This window comes from Canis lupus, chromosome 25, assembly GCF_011100685.1.
Source record: "Canis lupus familiaris isolate Mischka breed German Shepherd chromosome 25, alternate assembly UU_Cfam_GSD_1.0, whole genome shotgun sequence".
Classification (NCBI taxonomy): domain Eukaryota; kingdom Metazoa; phylum Chordata; class Mammalia; order Carnivora; family Canidae; genus Canis; species Canis lupus.
The window spans coordinates 9994712-10015021 of NC_049246.1; the positions used below are offsets into that span (position 1 = coordinate 9994712).

The following is a 20310-nucleotide window of genomic DNA, read 5'->3' on the forward strand; positions in this document are numbered from 1 at the left end:
TACTCAAAGTAAAAGAGAATTCTAAAGAGGCACAGTGACTTGCAGGTAATCTAGCTGCAGCCAGAACCCAGATTTTCCTCTTCTCACCCTGGTTTATGGTCCATGCTCTGGGGCTGCAGGTATACCTATCTGGGAATTTCACTCCTGCAAGGAGAATTTTTATATACGTTTTCATCCCTCTGTGTGTGTGTGTGTAAGTTTCATCCTGGGTCCTAAAATATAGCTTTTCAAAATACAGTGACTTGAAGATTCTTAGTCATGCTCCTATTAATTATAGTTTTATAAATACATTTATAAATACATTTATAAATTTATAAATACATTTTTATAAATACATTTTACTGTAGGTTGTTAATATGGAATGTGTAGATAATACTCCTTCTCTTTAAAAGGTTGAGATGATGGAAAATAAGTCAACAAAACAATGCCCGGGCCCCCTACACAACCTTGGGCTTATATGACAGAGATGTATAGGACCAAAGTATGTGGATTTTGAAGTAAAGTTGATTTAAAAAAAAGACAAATCAGAATGTGAGGATGATCTGGCTGTGACATCTGTCACCCCCTTGATTGCCAGGGTTGATTTGGCTGATCTGGCTGGCTAGGTGGGTGTCCCCTTTCTCCTTCACTGCTCTCCGTACATACCTCCCAAAGCTGCACACTCAGTTGAAGAGGAGGACCTTCCTCGATAAAGGAGGACCATTCTTCAATCAAGGGTATACCAGTAGCTGTGCTCTCATTAGAACCTTCAGACATGCTCTTAAGGTCCATTTGTAGGAGAACGTAGGGTAGTCAAGCTTCCAACCCCAGACATATCCAAATGAGGCACTGCATGTGGCAGATTACCTCAAAAAAAAAAAAAAAAAAGACAAATCAATTTTCTTTTAACTCTTATATGACATACGATAAAGTCGTAGCTCCAAACAAGGCAGACTCCTCTCTCCATCAGTCCCATATGCCAGGCACTGTTTGAAGAGCTTTGAACACAGTAAGCCCTTTATTCTAGGAAAGCTCTACAACTTGTATTTGATCCTATGGCATGTGGCAGTAGGGGGATTACTAGGAGTCTTCTTCAGGGCACTTCACATTAAGTTTCAACAATGTGAGGGAGGCCAAGATGTCCTTGAGCCCCCGTCTGAGGCAGGGAGGCCCACTGGTCTGTGTGGGAGGTAGGCTCTTGCTGGTGGGAGAAGGGACATTGTACTGAATCTCACTCTAATTTTATTTAATTTAGAAATTATTTATTTTAATTGTGGCAAAATACACATAAAATTTACCATCTTCACCATTTTTAAGTGTACAGTTCAGTAATGTTAAGTACCCTTAGATTGTGCAACCAATCTCCAGAACATCTTTTGTCTTCCAAAACTGAAAGCATAACCATGAATCAAATCCCCAACCCCTGTTCCCCCACAGCCCTTGGCAAACGCCATTCTTCTTTCTGTCTCTGTAAATATGACCATGCTAGGGACCTCGTGTGGTAGGATCATACACTGGCAAATGTATGGCTTATTTCAATTAGTATAATGCCCTCAAGTTTCATCCATGTTGTCCTATGTGTCAGAATGACCTTCCTTTTAGAACTTGAACATTATTCCGTTGTGTGTGTGTACCACATTTTGTTTATCCAGAATCTGTTGATGCACACTTGGTTTGCTTCCATCTTTTGACTATTGTAAATTCAACCTTAGAGTTTTTTTTTAATTTTTATTTATTTATTTATGATAGTCACAGAGAGAGAGAGAGAGAGAGAGAGAGAGAGAGAGAGAGGCAGAGACACAGGCAGAGGGAGAAGCAGGCTCCATGCACCGGGAGACTGATGTGGGATTCGATCCCGGGTCTCCAGGATCGCGCCCTGGGCCAAAGGCAGGCGCTAAACCGCTGCGCCACCCAGGGATCCCAACCTTAGAGTTTTAATTGCTTTCTAAAACTTAGGGATCTTTATGGGGGGACACAGTGAAGGTAAATGCCCCTTTGGATCTCTACTGACTCTGTATACATGATTAACAAAAGAGGGATCTAGATCTAGCTTCAGAAAACATGACACTTATTCTATTGTGCCTTTTCAAAGAGTTGTTTTGCTCCAACACTAATCACTCTCATCACAAGCTGGACACTGACCACTTCCCAAGGGCACTAGGTCCATCCTCAAATAATGATAAATGTAGGAACATCATAAAGATTAACTTTGTGAAATCTCAGAATCTCACCACCTTTCTTTAACATGACATGATTTTACTGTAGCATTAGAGTAGGAGTCTTGGCACACCCTGAGGATCTGGATATGCACTTGAGGCTTCAAGCTTCAATCTTAACTTCAAACCCTGAACCCAGTTCCCCCAAGCCACTGCATAGCCTAAAGCAGGTGTCTGTACGTTAATTCCCTGGAAGGCAAGAATTCCTAGCTACCATCTGTGTCTCCAATTGGGTGATATATTATTTTCCTTCATCCACTCATTCATTCATTTAACAATTATCCATTGACTGCTCTTCATGTTTGACGTACAGTATCATTGCTCCTGGAAAACTGTCTTTACCACAGTGCTAATTGTATCAGACATAAGCATCATTGGTACTCTGTCTATAAAAGGTGGTGAACCTGCAGGGTTTGCAGTCTTACATGAGTGTTGGGCTTCAAGATAGGAACACGAGGCAAAGATCCAATAAAGTCTAGTCAAAAGTATCCTTGCATATCTTTCAGGAATGATCTCTTGGGAAACTGACTATCCATGCATTGACAGACATCACGGCCTACTCTTCCTCCATTTTTGGAATGGGTTGATGTGTCCTTCAGCCACACTTTAAATACTTCCTTACTTTTTTTAAAAAAAGATATGGTGCTAAACAAAATAGCATAGGAAGATACTGTTCAGTGGATTCTCTATACCCAGTAAAACCATACTGAATAAAAGATTAGTTTTTATTTTTTTTATTTTTATTTTATTATTTTTTTAAAAGATTAGTTTTTAAAAACAGGAGAATATGGGGAATCATTATTTATTGGCTGTAGAACAGGAATGCCTGAATATGAACACCATCTCTGATGCTTCCCGGTTGTATGATCTAGGGCAAGTTACTTACCCTTTCGGAGTGTCAGAGAGTCTTAGTCTGAAAATCAAGATGACAATAATATACAAATTATGGCTGCTGAGGATGAAATGAGTTGAAACGTGCAGAGCATTTAGAATAGTGCCTGGCAAATTGATCAATAGATTGATAAATGGGTTAAGACACTGTAACAAAGAAAGATCTTTAAAATGATGTGTATTATTTAGGGAGATAATGAAATCATCTTCCTTGAATATATCTGTTATAGGATTGGTTCCAACTGTCCAGCTCAATATAGATGAGATTCTTTTTGAGAAGATAACATCATAAGACCCACAGAGGCCATGAGAAGAGGGTTCCCTGAAGGGTAGAGAATGTGTAAAAAAAAAAAAAAAAAGAATGGCTTCACAGCCTGCTACTATGAATCCAAATACTCCTAAAACTCACATGGAGCTGATGTTCTCCTCTGATGAGGAAAGGGCTTTTAAAGCATCAAGACAAAACAGATCATTTGACAGAGTCTAATACACTGTGACCAACATTCATTATCTTTGTTACCCATGGGATTGTCTTCACACAGTGATGTCAGCCCAGGAGTATGGTGAAGGGGATGGAGCAGCACACAGGGGCAGTACTGCCTTATGAGTGCCTGCGGGGCCTGCAAACATGAGGCAGTTGGGGGGATGAGACCCAATTCATCACAGAAGTTTATTCCCCTTCCTGCAGAGTAAGAGCCTGGTACTCTCTTTCCTGCATGAAGGCCAAGTAGTGGCCCTACTCCACTTGCTCTGGTGACAGAATTTGTTCCTTAATTGCCTGGACACATGCAGGTTTTTTTCCAGGCAATAATTCAAAAAGAATTACCCAAAGGGGATCCTTGCTTGAAAAGCGTCTCTGCTCCTGGACAGGAAAAATGGAGGACATGCATGAAAAGTTTTGTGTCATGAATGGGACTCATTCATTCCTAAAATCTACCCTCTCTTTGAGTAGGCTATGCACAGCAGCTATTGGGGAGGGAAGTGGTCCCCGGGCACTTCAGACTCGTCAGCTGTCTTTCTCTTCTCTGACCTCATAGCCAGTGGGTTGCTCTCCTTCTTTCTCCTTTCCTCTTCTACCTACACAAAGGGGACCACTCCTCTCCAATTGCCTTTCACTCCAAGCTCGGCATTTTGGAGAAACACAGTATGGCCTCTATCTACCAGGAAGCTTGAGGATGTTTCCAGCAACCATGCTACCATTCCTGAGGCTTAAATGAGGATCTCCAGACGCAAACTGACTGGCGCCCTCACTGCCACGTGGTTTGGTCGTGTGACATGCCACAGCCATCTTTGTGAGCTATTTCACTTTCCTTTCTGTTGAGATTCTCATCACCTCCAGGAATGGGGGCTCATGTTCCTGCTGTTGTGCTATAAGATTATTACTGACTTCTTCCTCATTGTGGTTACCAGACCGTTCATTCATGCAATTCATTCATTCCTCTTTCATTCAGTGTTCACTTAACAAAGGTCTGTGGTTGACCTAATTATGGGAGGGACATCCTGCTCAGCTTTGGGGATAAACAATGTATCAGGGAGAGCCCTGCCCTCAAGGCGCTCACAGTTTCTGGCTTTATCATTAAGGTTGGGGAGCAGATGGGCAGAAAACATGGCACATTCAGAAGATTCATCTGAGGGAAGCTTATTGAGTTGATTATTTGCTGAGGATGGGCCGGGCTAAGGGCAGCGTGAGGGATGCTCAGGCCATTGCCACCCCAGCTGGAAGAGACAAGGGGAGGAAATAGTGTTGCTGAATCAGTGAGGACTGGGGCCTGGAAGAGAATTCTTTCAAGAGGATCCACCCTGTAAGAGTTGTACTGAGGAAAGAACTCAGCCTCTGCCAGAATCTCATCTAGTAGGAGAGAGAGCATGGCAGTGGACGAGGTAGGGTGTGTGTGCAAATGCTCTGACTTCTCTTCCCAACTTTGGTCTCCCATGGCTGAACCCAACTGGCCACCAGAGGACCAGAACACCCTCATGATGCGAACCTTAGAGTTAGATGAGTCAGAGAAAAGGTGGAGAGGGATCTAGGGAGCAGGAAGAGGGATCTACAGAACGGTCCCAATGTGTCACCTGGGAGTAGGGGGTGAAAGGATTGGTTGGGCTCACACTGAAGTCTCAGTCACATGTGCCTCAGAGCACAGGATGGGAGCCTCGGAGGCTCCCACCTGCTGGGCTTCACTGCCAGAAACCACTTTCGTACTGACAGCTGGCTGTTGGGGTCTGTGGCCTTCATGAGAGTCTGCAGACATGATCTGCCGTACTCCAGGAGCCGCAAGGAAGCAGCTGTGGTGCAGTCACCTGGGAGTCGGGGTGGTCTGAACAAAGATCAGGACAAGCTGTCCTAGAATTGTCTCGTAGTCACACACCAAATACGACATGGTCTTGGTTCTCAAGCAATTTATAATCTCACTTGGAAAAGCAAACCTATACAGAAAAATAAGAAACAATTACAACTTAGGCAGCAGGAATAAGCAACAATCAAGGTGGAGGCCCAGCAGCAAGTAAGTTACTAGTGGCAGCTGCAGCCCGATTCTCTGCCTGGACGGCAGGTGCACGCACACACACAGGCACACGTGTGCACGCACATACACACATGCAAGATCTATTTCCACCCTAGGTGGACATACCACTCGTGGCAGCTTTCTTCATCAGCCTTTTCTGAAATGAACACAAACAGGTAGCATTGTGTGGGTCTTTCTGACTGTTAGGCAATGAGGGAGTCTCATTGAATAACAGGAAAAAAGCACTCACCAGCAAAGCATCAATGCCAGCCCAGAACACACCAGTTCTTGTCTCCACCATCTTCAAAAGACAGCTTTAGAGTTCTACCATCTGCAGAAAAGTCACTGATGGTGACTAGCTGAACAATCCTGGTATTTTGGAAAACAGTTTTGTTTGTGTCTCTGCCTCAGGCTCCAGCACATTTCGCCAGGCTGATGTAAAACCTAGAAGATCAGGATTCAGGAGAAGGGCAACAGCGTTCACAGGACGCTGCAACCAGAAAGTGGTTGCTGACACTTGGTCATATGAATACTTGTACTCATGCATTTTTTTTCACCTGCGAAAATGGATCCTCAATAACCGATCAGTGAATTTTGTGTGCAGGCCTATTGTCAGCTGAAGTCTCGTTTGGAGACTTGAGAGAGGCTAGTGCCATATTAGACCGGATCCCACACTCTGTGACATCTGCTTTCCATCATCCCTGCCCACCGTGCTTACTTTTTAATCATATTTATGTACCCTTCTCACCCTGACTCCCTCAGAACCTCACAAAGGGTGTCGATTGGTGAGTAACAACTGGGCACATAATACTACATTACTTCAATAATGGAGAAATACCTGGGCACATGGTGAAGGGAATGCCAGTGGAAGCGGTCACCTACCCCTGGCCCTTCCATCCTTTGTCCTCTATTCCAGGGCCGTCCTCCAACATGATAGGTGGCTGGTGCCTACTGCTGAAGATACACCCTCCTGAGAATGCTCTAGAACTCTGCCTTCTCTCCATCAGGGTCACCTTAGGTCTTTAGGCCCCTAGACTCAGGGCTTTAGTATTTAAACTGGCATTTGGGGCAGCCCCGGTGGTGCAGCGGTTTAGCACCGCCTGCAGCTCAGGGCATGATCCTGGAGTCCTGGGATCGAGTCCCACGTCAGGCTCTCTGCATGGAGCCTACTTCTCCCTCTGCCTGTGTCTCTGCCTCTCTCTCTCTCTCTCTCTCTCTGCATCTCTATGAATAAATAGATAAAATCTTAAAAAAATTAAACTGGCATTTGATGTAACCAGAGGCTCCTTAGAAGGCCAACCCCTCCTCTGTTTAAGCCACCAGAGGTACTATGTTAATAAAAAAGAATTTATGTTCCAAAGCCCTTGGGAATTAATCCAGTCACACCTGGCTGTGCTGTCGCCAAACCGTACATGGCATTATATGTGACAGTGAGGGAAATTGCCCCCACTAGCCACCCACCAAGACGTCATTTGTGCACTGACCAGACATTTTTTGCGAGGAAAGCCAAACCCCCTCAGGCTTGGACCACTTGTGTGTCCTCTCTGGGCAGGCTGACATTCAGCAGGAGACCATAGCCACCTCTCTGGCTGCAAGATCCAGTTTTCAAAAAACTCCAAACACTTGCCCAGGGAAAGCAAGACTTACGGAAGAGGCAAGGGGCATGATACCAACATAGCAAATAAAAAGAATTGTGGGCCACGTATTCCCGTGTTGGAAGAAAGCCTTGTTCGATTATGGAAATTCCTTTAAAATAGACAAAAACCAGTGGGCCACACTCTTTTGTGAGTCCTTGCTGTTCTTTTTGTCCTTCTTATTTTCACCAGAAGAATCTATAACCAGGCTAAAGAACAAGTCTTTCTACCTAATATGAAAGCAGTAGAATTGCTGGTGATATTAATAATACTTTACATTTATAGAGCATTTTTTACCTTTAAAGCCCTTTATAAATATTAACTAATTAATCCCCTTAGCAACAAAGTACTTACTCTGTTTGCTTCTAGACATAAAGCAGTAGTGGACTGAATTATAAATCTCCCTGTGGAGTGATTTGGCATCTTTTTCAAATGCACAGCATTGGTTGAGACGTTTTTTCTGTCCAATTCTAAAATCACATTTAAAAATTCACTATTAAAAAATGGAGGAAAAAAACCCCCAGAGTTCTAGCCATAGCCAATTTATCCCAGTTCTCAGCCAGCCTGTGTTAAGGGCAGCAGGTTTTCAGCACTGAATCTCATCTATGACTTTCTGGGTACCAACCATGCCTTAGATGCTACCATCTCTGACGGCTCAAATAGAAAATTCCAGAAACAAACATCCTGGATTCTATTTACGTGTACGGTTATTTAAAAATAAAAACTGACATCAATACCAATATTGCTATGGGCTATTACTGTCTCGGGTGTATTCTCCACTTTCCATTTTGAGGCTTCAATCAATAGACCAGCAAAGACATTAGGTAAAATATGTCCTCCCTCTTCTTCTCCACCCTCCCTTTCTACCTTCCGCTTCCACTTCTGTACCTGTGGGTTCATTCTGTGGGAACCCCACTGCTTAGCACATTTCCTGGCACATAGTAGCTGCTCAATGAAAACCGAATGACCAAATGAACCTCGGAGCGCTTGAGGAGTTCAGTATTGTACAAGGTACCGATGCGCCAGCCAAAACCACTCATTCCGTCTGCTAGTGGCCTCTGTAACTGGAAAGCTGGTTGACCAGGCTTCATCGTGTTCCAGGGGGCCGTTGTATTTTAAGTCAGGAGCTGAAATTGGCAACCTGTGAGCAGAAGCTGGCTCCATCAGATGCTGCAAGGAATAAAAAAAGGGGCCAGAAAGGTCCTTACTCATCACTAGGGCAAGTCAATGGGCCCACCCTTCCATGCTTCCCAATTTGTCCCTTCTGCACCACGCTGCTCTTCTCTGAGGCCTCCTCCCTTTTTTCTCCCTCCATGATTCCTTTTGATTTTTATTTTAAGCAGAATGTGTTTCAGAGTAGTTGGCTGGACAGTGAGTTACCCTCTGTGTTTTGCTGAGTCCCAAAGTCTCCTGGGAAGTCCCTGACTTTACGACAGACCTAGGAAATTGCCCAGGATTCCAGCCGGTCCTGGCTCCTGGGTTACACAGCACTGACTTGAATGGCCACCTTGACCTTCCCCAAACTAGCTATTAGGAACAACTCAAAGATGAGCCAAACCCTGGAATTTCCTCCACTGAGATAGTCTGGAGGGGACCCTAAAACATCTGTGGGTTTCAAAGATTCTATCTAGTTCAGATCTGTCTCAGAACCAACCCGGCTACCAACTGCTGGGGCCCAGGATGGGTTATAATTCACTCCCCTGCTTAGAGCCAAGCTCTTCTCCAGCATCTCAGACGGTGCTCTATGGGATACCTCCCTAGTCTACCCAATTAGCACAGAAGTCATTTGGCCCAACCATTTCAAATACTTCCACTTGCTAATCCTCTAATAGGTATTTCTTATTTGGAGCATTTCCCAGACAGGGCAAGAATTGCAAAGCTTTACCGGATTCTGGGTGTGCTCAGAGACCCTCTTGCATCTAAGTGCCATGGCTAATGTAGCCAGGCTACATGTATGTAGCAAGGCTGTATGTAGCAAAGCCATCCTGTCCAAATCCCTATGTCCAAAACAGAACTCATGACCTCCCTAAGGCTGGGTTCTCAACACAATCCCTTAGTTCAGCAAATGACACCGCTATTTCAGTGATGCGAGCCAGAAGCCTGGGTGTTATCCTCCATGTGTCTCCTTCCTTCACCTCATCTCCAAGTTCCACTGGCTTGATCTCCTAACTTGTTTTCCCTAGGATATTGTCATATTCTTCCCCACCCTAGGATTCACGAGGACAGAAACCTCATCTCTTTTGTCCATTGCTCTATCATTAGGCCGAGAATTGTGGCTGGAACACAATACAGTCCTAACTGAATAAAAGATCGGATGAGCCATTGCCATGGCTCCAATCAAAGCTCTTGTCATCTCAATTACCACAGCAGCCTCTTGACTCATCTCCCAGCATCTACTCTTGGCCACTCCAGTTATCTCCACACTCTGTACCAGCTCTATTCTTTAAAAACATACACAACTCACGTTCCTGCCTGATAGCCTCCTGGGGACCATAGTTTAGACCACCTTCCTTCTTGGCCTGCAAAGTCAAGTACGATCAGCCCCTACTCATCTCTCAAAGCCCTTGCTCAGTACCTTCTCCTCCACCAAACCCACCTTCTATCCTTTCATCTAAAATGACTTTCCATACTTTTCTGATCTCAGCCCAACAATGGCTTCTTCATGCATCTTCTCCTGGCTCCTTGCTTAGGGTCTACTACACAACTCTCATCACTCCTTACACTTTTCCTTGATATTACCTATTATAGCTTACAACTATACTACGATTTCCTCTTTTTATAAATAACTGACTCCCCCAACTAGACCATGAGCACCCTATCTGTGAGCACCCAGCACTGTCTGTAGCTTCAGCTCAACACTACCCTAGCAGAGTAGAGAATACCCTTGGCACTCAATAAATTATTTGTTGAATGTACTGGCTTGTTTCCACTTAATCCAGTAGCTCCATCCTCCACCCCTTCCTGTCTGGCCTCCTGAGCTGGGATGCTGACCCCAATAACTGTGCCGCTCAGACTCCTCGGGTCCCTGGCTATGTGAAAGAAACCCAGAGGAGCCATGAGGGAGGAGGGAGATGACACCAGCAGGTTTGTTTGCTCTCCACCCAGCAGGCTGCAGCTGGGCAGTGGCCGTGTTCCTCACTCACCTTAGAGTGTCTCACTAGGGCCCAGCACATCTTGCTTCTATTGGCTTCCCCTATTGCCAATCCCTGAACTGAGTACCCTACTATCCCTCCCTGCATCTTGGGAAAGAGTCTGATTAAACTCTACTCAATTCCACTTGATTGTGCCACCTTTTTCTTGCCAAGATCTCGACTAATACAATCATTGCTACTCCCTTTTTACAGTTGAGGAAACTGAGGCTCATCTCACACTGGTGGTTGGTGACTGAGCCATGGTTCAAGTTTAAGTCTGTTGACTTAAAAAAATATATTTTATCTATTTATTTGAGAGAAAGAGAGCACAAGCATGAGGAGTAGCAGGCAGAGGGAGAAGGAGAAGCAGACTCAACCCCAGGACCATGGGATCATGACCTGAGCTGAAGGCAGATTCCCAACTGACTGAGCTGCCCAGGTGCCTAAGTCTGCTGGCTTTTAAAGCTTACATGCGCTTTGTTCCCTGACTATCCTGAAATCCTGAGCCCATTCCCCATGAATGGTTAAGAACCGACACCTCAGTTTGGAATGAATTCAGAGTTGTTTGCAAGCATGTAGTAAAACATTTTGTAGATTCCAAATAATTTCAGCAACATGAGTTCATGGTGAGCCACCTGTGCCTTGCTGGCTGTTGGGGGTACCAGCGAACCCTGAGCAGTGATTCTGTTCTTGCCCCCTATCCAGTCGCCTCCCTGGGTTAGCGACCCTCGTTCTGTAGCTGACCTGTGCTGCCAGCTTCTCTGTCTGTCCGGACGGGCCCCATTCCTGTCCTTCCCAGGATATGTGTCCACTCAGAGTTGCTCTACCTGAAAATAGGCAAAATTGAATTCTGACGGTGGAATGAAAACACTATTTTTATTGTTCTTAATCTTGCCATTTCTGACCTAATTGCTGCTGCCCAGAACTAGGATGTCCAGGCATTGTGGGCAGCATTCTCTGGTGGGACCCCTGTGGTTTCCTACACTTTTCACAGACTTGCTCCGTGAAGCCATCTGCTCAGTGTTGTGAGATGGAGCCATAGCAGCCCTCTGGCTCCAGCTGCCAGCAAAGTTCCCTTTCAGCTTCTCACAGCCTCCCTGAATGTGTCTACCTTCTCATCTTTAAACCTGCCCTTGGCCACTCCTGTGGTTAGAAGTCCCTGTTAGAATATAATTCTATTTTTACAAAGCCTTTGCTTGTAGCTATTCTGCACCCCACCTCTCTGTTGCATGGAAGTTACATTGTCATCAAGCAACATGCTCAACTCAAATATCTACTGATCCTTCATAATAACTGGATTGATGTCAGGTTTCTAGGGAAAACCCCAACACTACTTAGAACATTGGAGCCTGCGGGAGAGGTGAGGACCAAAGAAGTCATGCCCATGAAAATGTCTCAACTCATGACACAGTGGAATGTCATGGACATTGGAGTCGTCTGGACCTGTTTCTAATGCTAACTGTACCACTCTTGGGGTGCCCCAAGTGACGAAGCTGGGAAGCATGGAGCCAACAGGCAAATCCTTGGGATGGCTGCTGGATTTTCCTTGGGTTTCTAATCTGTGAATTGGGCTTCCCATAGTTACCACACAAGATTGTTGGGAGAGCCAGATAATTACATAGAGGAAGCATCTGAACACCTTAAGTTGGCACTTAGTAGATACTCCTAATGGCCGGTTCCCCGTCTCCCCCTTTCATGGTTGGAAATGTTCTCAGGGCATCGATTCCAGGCTTTTTCTCCATGAATGCAGGCCAAGTTTGCATGCAGATATTCAGACCCATAGAGAAGGGATCTAGTGAAGATCTCAAAAGGGGCCATCCCCCCAGCCACCCACCCCAGGTGCAGGGAACCCACACCCACACAATTCAGACTGGCTTTATTTACCAAACATCACATTCCAATGCAGCTTTGTTGCCATGGACAACAGTGACTATCCCACTATTAACAGAACACTGCTATATTATCTCTCTCACAATGGAGAAAAAGTAGAATATGTTCTAATGAGGAGTGGGTATGAAAGGGGCTCAGTGGCATCAGGGCACCCCGAATATCAAATCTGAATGCTAACACTGCAATAGGAAGCACATTTAGATCATCATAACAAATGGCCCATGCTAGCCAGGTGGCCACATCTTCAGCCTCTTGTTGGCTGCTCTGAGAACATTCTAGTATATTGCTATTGCAGAAATCTGGAAGGACTCATAGAGCCAGGAGCTTGACCTCTCAAATGGCCAGGTGGCTGGGCCTTTACCTCCCCGTCTCAGACTGCACTGATGTGTCCTTATGCATAATGTCCACACCAAAGGCCAGCAGTTATTGTGGCTCCAGCCCATTACTGCCCACATCACAGGGCAGACAGGAAGGGAAGAAGACAGCCCACCTGTCGGGCTGAGTCATTGGAACTCATCCAGCTTCAGAGATACATCTGGTTCCAGAGATACACCTGGGCAGGGAAGATCACCTTCCCTGGGTAGTTCTGACAAATACTGAGCCTTAGGAATTCCAGAATAAAGAAAAAAGAGTCCTGTCAAAGGGAAGATGACAATGATAGAGAGCTCAAGCTGAGGTCGGGACCTGGATGTCGAGCAAACAGGGACAGTCTGGGACAATCTGCAAAGATGCCTATAGGGAGACAATGCTCTACTACCAGCAATAACCCTGGAGGGCAGAGGACAGGGCACCACTACTGGGAAAGAGTCAGGGAAAGAGGTTGCCTGCAGGGGGACCGAAGTGCCAGACAGGGCCAATAACCCAAACCCAAATGCAGAGTGCGCAAAGGCCAAAATAGCAATTGGAGTGTGAGGACATAGGCAGCCTGTCAGTAAAACCATAGGAATCCTCTCCTTGGTTCCAGAGGGCACAAGTGGAAGAAATAGGGAACCCTCCACCTGGCCACGACTCCAGTGTGCATGATGTATACCTCCTAAGAAGGCAGAGGGACCAGGGACTGAAGACCAGGGAAGAGAAATACCAAGAATGGAGAGGCGACCTTTTCTGGCTCACTCCTGCTATGCAAGCCTGCTGGGAAGAAGATGCTGGTGGGACAAAGGAGACCAGCTGATCATTTGCCTGTTCAGGAAAAGAGATGGAGGCTGAGGCCAATAAAGATGCTGCACACCTGCCTTCTGCAGCATTCCGGTGGCACTCCCAGGGGCCTGAGAGCAGGAGTTGGCATGGAGACCGTTCTAGTAACACTGGTGACAAGGAGTGATTTCATGTCAAGAACACTCCCAGGAACAAGCCACTGTGGTCCTGCTGTCGAGACGAGGAGGCTGGGCCTATGGAAAGATGGGGGCAATGAGCCATGCTATTCTCGGGATGTACTTGCTCGCTTTAGGGAGGGCCCTCCCCTGCTCGCCTGCCTGCCCATCATGTCTGAAAAAGGAAACACTCATAGAAATCAGAGCATCATTGTGAAAATCAGTAGCTTCTGATGGAAAACAATCAAAAAGAAGCTCCTACTTAAACAATTAGCATTAGGAATAGATTTACAAACTGAAACCAGAGTTAATAAATGTGCTGATGAACTTGAAGCTGAACCCTTGCTCAACATTCTGTTTTTGGCTGTGAGCAAACAACAAATAAGAAAGCGCCTCAGATGTAGGGGCTCAGCATGCTCCCAAGAGGTTGCTTTACATCCCATTATTTTATAGTAACATACAATCTTTCCAGGTGCATGTTATGTGTTTAGAAAGTTAATAAACAAAAATCTGGACCTTATTTCATTTAAAGCAAAAACACTGAAGACAGGTTAACCCTTCCCAGACCAGGCATTTAGAGAGGAAGTTGTGGTTTCCCTGGTAAAAGGAATTCAAAATCTGATACTTGGGGCTGGAGCCCAAGAGAAGCCCACCCCCTTTTTTAAAGATTTTATTTATTTATTCATGAGAGACACAGAGACAGAGTCAGAGACATAGGCAGAGGGAGATGCAGGCTCCAGGCAGGGAGCCCGATGCGAGACTCGATCCTAGGACTCCAGGATCACACCCGGAGCCAAAGGCAGATACTCAACTACTGAGCCACCCAGGCGTCCCAGAAGCTCTTTTTTATCTGGTACTTGATCCTCTGACTACATTTTCTCTTTCCTTTCAAACACAGGCCTTTTAGCAACCCTTCCCTGAATGGTGTTTATCTTCTGGGTTATCTATTAATTGTCAGTTTATTTAGCAAATGTAGTTTGCCTGGGGTTGATGGATCTGTTTAATATCTTTCTTTAAGGTAGACTGGCATATCTTTACAAAAAAATGTTATCAGGTGTTTGCACAAAGGATCATTACCTTGATTTATTAGTTCTTCTACAGCAAATATCCAATAATGGGTATTCCTTAAGCCATATCTGTACTTCTTCTTCTTTTTTTCTGTGCATCTTCAGGGCCTTTCTTATTTCTGTTTCTTAAGCGCTTTGTGGATTGAGGGGGCCAAGAAGTCTCTGGAGCCAGGCCCTGTCCACCTGCCTCCACAGCCACTGAGAGAGCAAGAGGGAGAGTGCTCAGAGGAAAGCAGCCAAGATGAACATGACCTCCAGCAAGGGATCCTGGCTTCAGCTCTCCCCAGATGCTCAGAGAGCACCCCATAAAGAGCCAAGATACCCTACCTGGCATACATGAGGTCCCAGCCAGGTACTACCCAAGATCTCCCAGATGGGTAGAGGCTAGGCTGAGGTGAGGGTGGTGGTGGTATGACCTGGGGTTTTGGAGAGAGCAGTGAGGCTTTAGTGGACCTGGTGCATGACCCATGTAGAGCTTCCACAGGTAACTCCAAGTGCTTTGCCCAGAGTTCAAAGGTCTGAGAGAAGAAGTCATTCCAGCTTTGACTTGTTCTTTATCTCTGGTTTTGGAATGAATCATCTGCTCTCCCTTTGCTTTCCATTTTTAAAATGAAAGTATGAGTAATATTCTTAATATTTTCCATTTTAAGAGAAACATCAGAAAGTTTAGACAGACTGTGGGCTGTTGTGTGATTTTCACCAGATTTTTTTCTTAAAAAAAAACAACTAATAGATAACTATATTTACATCTCTTTCTGTCTCTTACATACACATCAGAGATAAATACTTCTACTATCAGACTCCAACCTAGTCATGTAGAGGGCAAGAGAGACACCATCTTGATGTTTCTGAACAAGATCCCTATGTACTTGTTATTTGAAAGGGAAAGAAAAAAACAGCGAGTGAAAGTTGTAGACTTTCCTAAACTTCTGAATGAAGTAATATTTAATTAGTTGGAAATTTTAAGGGATATGGGAAATATGAACTATGAAAGAGCAGAACAGAATGTTTGTGGTGGAATAAACCCGACTATCAGGCCACGTGTGTGTGTGTGTGTGTGTGTGAGAGAGAGAGAGAGAGAGAGCTCAGAGAGAGAGAGAGAGAGAGAGAGAGAATGTCCCCCTTCCATGTGTAGAAATATAACACTAATTGTTAATGGCCCAAATTACTACTGATAATCACACTAGCTGTGAAGCCCAATCATTCATCACTTCATACTATTTTTGCTTGTGTATTTCAGGAGGGGGTGACAATACCAAGCCTCTGGCATTCCTTTTAGTTTCATTTCTGTGGGAATGAGGAGCAGGAGCAGGCGGCATGTGGGGATAGAGCTCCTTCGACATGTAAATCTGAGCCCTGCCTTTTCTCAGGGCTGCCAGTTTGAGGAGCATGTGGGTTGTGATCCTTTTGTTCCTTTTGGAAGGAAAAGGGGGAAAAATGTGCTCGGGGTAAAAATAGTATTTTAAAGTCTTTAAAAAATAATAATGCCACATCAGAGCTGCTGACAAGTGAGGCACTGAGAGAGAGTGACGAGGTTGTGAAGGCTGGTGTGCTCTCTACATCTCCCACCCCAGGCAAGCTCCTCCTGCCCTGGATTTCCCTCAGCAGCAGCATCTAGGGAGGGAGCTCAAGATTCCCACTTCCTTTTCCTGTCACTTGCTTTCCCATTTCAAGAAAGTTCACCTGCTGAGGCCATCTCGCTGGAGGCAGGAAAACAGTGCCTGGGCTGACTCAGGGTTCAGCCTGCCTCATGTCTGCTCCTGTTTCTCAGAATGTCCCTCATTGCCTCCTTCTGTCGCTTTTTGGAGTCTCTGCTCCCTTGCTTCTCCCCTCCCTCTTTTTTTGCCTTGGGTATTTTCTCATTTTTACTTAAGAATCCCAAACCTATTCATTAAATTTCCCTGTTTCTTAGTTCCCAGATTTTTATATGTTTTATTTACAGCAGCATCATCTTCCTCATTGGAGTATGGCAGCTTAAAAAAATGTCAGCTCCATCTGGGAGAGCAGACTCTTGGAGGCTTGTCCTGGAAACAACCTCTTTTCTCCATTGGGCTGAAGCAGGAGGTCTAGAAATGTCAAGGGAAGCTGGGCCTCTTCCTTTTTTCACCCCACAATGTACTTCCCTTCCTTGATGACACTTTGCTTTGATCCACGAAGTGGCTCTTACATGAGCTAAATAAAATACAATCAATAAAATCAAAATAAATACTCCTGGTGGTGGGTAGGGACCTCTCCCCTTCTGCCACCACCCCTGGACCCTGATTTCTTCTTGTAGCACTTGGTCCAGTTCTGACACAGCCCAGGGCCCAACTGGGAGATTGCTCCTCACTGCCAACCTTGAGGGCTATGGAGAAGGGGCTCTCCAAACATTAGTCCCATCATTTTGGATGGTCCTATTTATGGGTAAAACCAGTAGTAACTCACCTCAAAGCTCTTGTAATCTGAGTATTTTAAATTTTACAGACAAGAAAAATGGAATTCAGAGATGTTAGGTCACTGCCCCATTGCTCAGAGTTGGTTGGTGTAAGAGATGTTGCTAGCACCCAGACAATCTGGATTCTTTGCCCACTGCTCTTTCCACCAGGCCACCTTGATTCCACTACAGTGTGCTAAATCAGAAACCATTTGGTCCCTTAAAACTATTTTTTGGTATTTTTTGTAAGAGTTGCCTAAGGCCCTAAAGTTGGCCTACTTTACAAAGAAAACAATATCTGTACATATGCGGATCTTTTTAAACAACTTTAAAATCAATGTTACAGCATGGCAGGGCTGGATGAGCTTAGAGTTTACTTAGAGCTTAGGAGGAAGGAGACCCAGAGCTGGTCAGAGCTTGAGTGCCACTAGGGCTAAACGATGTCATTCTCAACTTCACTGGATCCTAAAAATAGCCCTTCGAAAGCAAAATAGGTTCTCTTTTTTGTTGTTGTGTAAATCAGGACATCTTAGATGAAATCGATTTTTTTCATTTCCTTTGACAATCGGCTCACTTTTCATGCATCTGGAGAGTTCAATTCCACAGCCGTTGGTCACACATCTGCCAGGTGCTGGGTGCTGGCCTGCTGCTGGAAGGTCATGGCCTGGGGAGGCCAGTCAGTGGTCTGGTCAGCTCAGGACTGGGTGTGGGGCCCCACTCTCACATTGTTTGGTACTCAGGCCCACAGCCTTGCCCTTGGCCTGCTTCACTTCTGAGCAATAGTAGCCTGCTAAAGTTTGCCACTGCTGAGCAGAATCAAGTGAGGCACAATCATTTCCATTTCTAGATTAGATGTGGCTTACCGGGGTAGGTGTGGCAGGAACTCGCCTCAGATTCATGTAGAAATCAGGTAAAACTACATCTGGCCTTTAACATAGGCAACTGAAGCCTACTGGAGAGGAGGTTTTGGGGAGCTGTCTGCGTGTCGGTGGCCACACTGTGATTTCTAACCTGGGAGGGTACAGGGCAGTGATGTACTTGGAAGGCAAGGTGGGGAAGAGGTTCTGAGTGTGTGTAGCAGGCATGCAGCTTCGCTTAGATTGTTGCTTCATGGGTTGATTATGGGGGCACCTGATGGAAATCACAGGGGAAGGGCAGCCACCTTTGGGCTGCCTACTGCAGCTGCGTGGTGGAGACTGGAGCTCAGAGCATCCTCCTCATTTCTGTCTCTGAGTCACCAAGGAGGAAAATAAGTGAATATTGCTTACATGCTTGAACTCTTTGCACAGAAAAGAAATGCCAAAGACCTGTGGAATTTCTAAGTCCCGTCGGAAAGAGCCAGAATCACTTAAGGAAAAGGTTGGGAGTTCCTCTGTGGCGGGCAGAGCATGTGAGCGGCAGGAACAATAGAGTGTGGGTAGCCAGGACAGAGGAGCAGAAGCACCCATGGAGGAAAGATGTGAGGGACAGGGGACAGACAAAACTGAATACCTGGAAACCTATGCAACTTTCACCTAAGTCCTTTATTGTCCCAAAGAAGTGGGACTTGGAGGAATAAGAGGTGCACACACATAGAGGATTGTCTTACTTGCGGTGCTCATGCATAGGATGAGCATTGCCATTAATGGTCTCCTCTGTCAGCATTATCTGACTCAGATATGGCCCAAATTCTCTACCATCCTAGGGCTCCTGTGCTCTCCTGTCAAAGGTCACATAGCATGATGGCTTGTCCTCCATTTGGAAAAGATTGTCACTAAGGTCAATTGTCCTGCTTGACAGTGAATCTTAGCAATAGTTCCCATGTTTGTATGGCATGCCAAGGGACACATACCATCTCATTCCTCCCCATCATCACTTTGAGGGGCAGGTCTGGTATGGAAGAACAGCACAGGATTTTGCTATCAGACTCTTCTGGCTTTAAATGTCTATTCTGCCGATTGTTTTTTTTTTAAGATTTATTTATTTATTTTTGAGAGAGAGAGAGAGTGAGAGAGAGCAAGCGCATAAGTAGGAGAGGGGCAGAGGGAGAAGGAGAAGGAGAGTCCCAAACGTACTCCCCACTGAGCACAGAGCCTGATGTAGGACTCAATCCCATGATGCTGAGATCATGATCTGAGCTGAAATTTAGAGTCAGACACCTAGAAGACTGAGCCACCCAGGTGCCCCTGTTCTGCCAGCTACTTATTATTTATTTTACTTTGAGTAAAAACTACTGAGTCAGTTTTCTCCTCCAGAAAATGCAGATTACAATACCTACTAGGACAGGGAAGGCTTTGGGGCACACAAGAAGCTAGAGGGCATATTAGAACAAGAAGTTTTTTCCTCAAGACATTTTATTTCTATTTGTCAGAAAATTATCATAATCTGTGGTGACTATGCATGAAAGCTGTCGCTGGGATGTGGCTCCCTTATTCCAGGGAGGCCTTTGGCTTCTGATAGCAGTGAGGCATTTTGTACAGTGCCTGGTACATGTGGGCTCTCAGCTGTCACCAGGTCATGCAGTCTTTGTCCCCCAGCCTGTCACAGTAGGAAACCTGAGGTGACATGTAAGACCAGGAATGAACCTCAAGTCTGCTGACATCTCCTCTAGCTCCCCTTCCTTCACGATTTAAATTCATCTTCAGAAAATATTCCTATCTTTCAATAAAACACCTCATTAAGCATCTTGCCAGAAACAAAAATGAGGTATGCTTTTTTTGCAGGAATTGGTCAGCTTTCTCTAAGTCACTTTCTAAATGCATTATAGAGAGTGAATAATTTGATTCCCAAAACACAGGATTCTCAGGAAGATGGTGAGCAAACCCCATGGGACTCCTCAGACTCTTTCAGATTCTATCCACTCTACTTGTGGTCCTGATGGAAGGACCAGCCTCTGGTGATTCAGCTCCCTTATGTGTAGAATGGAACAATAGTCATCTTTCTTGCAGAGATATTATCAGATGGAATTTATGAGCTCTTGGAAGAATATTGAGAGAGAGCCAGAGGTATATGGTACCATAGAGGCATAGCATGTTAGCATGGCTATTGTTATCAAAGCATCATTGTTGTTCATGTAAAAACATTTTGGAAGTCTTCTTTGAAGAATCCCAACAAGTGGGGATAGTTAAATTTGGAGGAAGTATAAAGGACATGTGATGCTTCATTTATTTGGGTATTCAATTATTTTTGAGATTCTACTCTGTGCCTAGCAATGGGATAGCAGTGATATTAAGAAATCCATAGACCTTTCCTCTGAGAGCTTATATACTAGTAGGTGTGTGACATGGGACCTAGAAAAA

At 45.1% G+C, this 20310-nt stretch overlaps 1 long non-coding RNA gene across 4 annotated transcripts; it reads right to left on the reverse strand.

The window, feature by feature from the left end:
- Positions 1–3535: 3535 nt before the first annotated feature.
- On the reverse strand, positions 3536–12201 carry LOC111092357. 4 transcript variants are annotated; one of them, XR_005378189.1, is made up of 7 exons: positions 11971–12201; positions 11097–11179; positions 8110–8391; positions 7576–7691; positions 5838–6031; positions 5714–5744; positions 3536–5510 (listed from the first exon to the last, which is right to left on the reverse strand). It is a non-coding gene; the product is annotated as an uncharacterized LOC111092357 (long non-coding RNA). The 4 variants fall into 4 exon arrangements; XR_005378191.1 differs by lacking the exon at positions 3536–5510 and having other exon boundaries at positions 5554–5744; positions 11992–12201; XR_005378188.1 differs by lacking the exon at positions 3536–5510 and having other exon boundaries at positions 5554–5744.
- Between the last annotated feature and the right edge of the window lie 8109 nt (positions 12202–20310).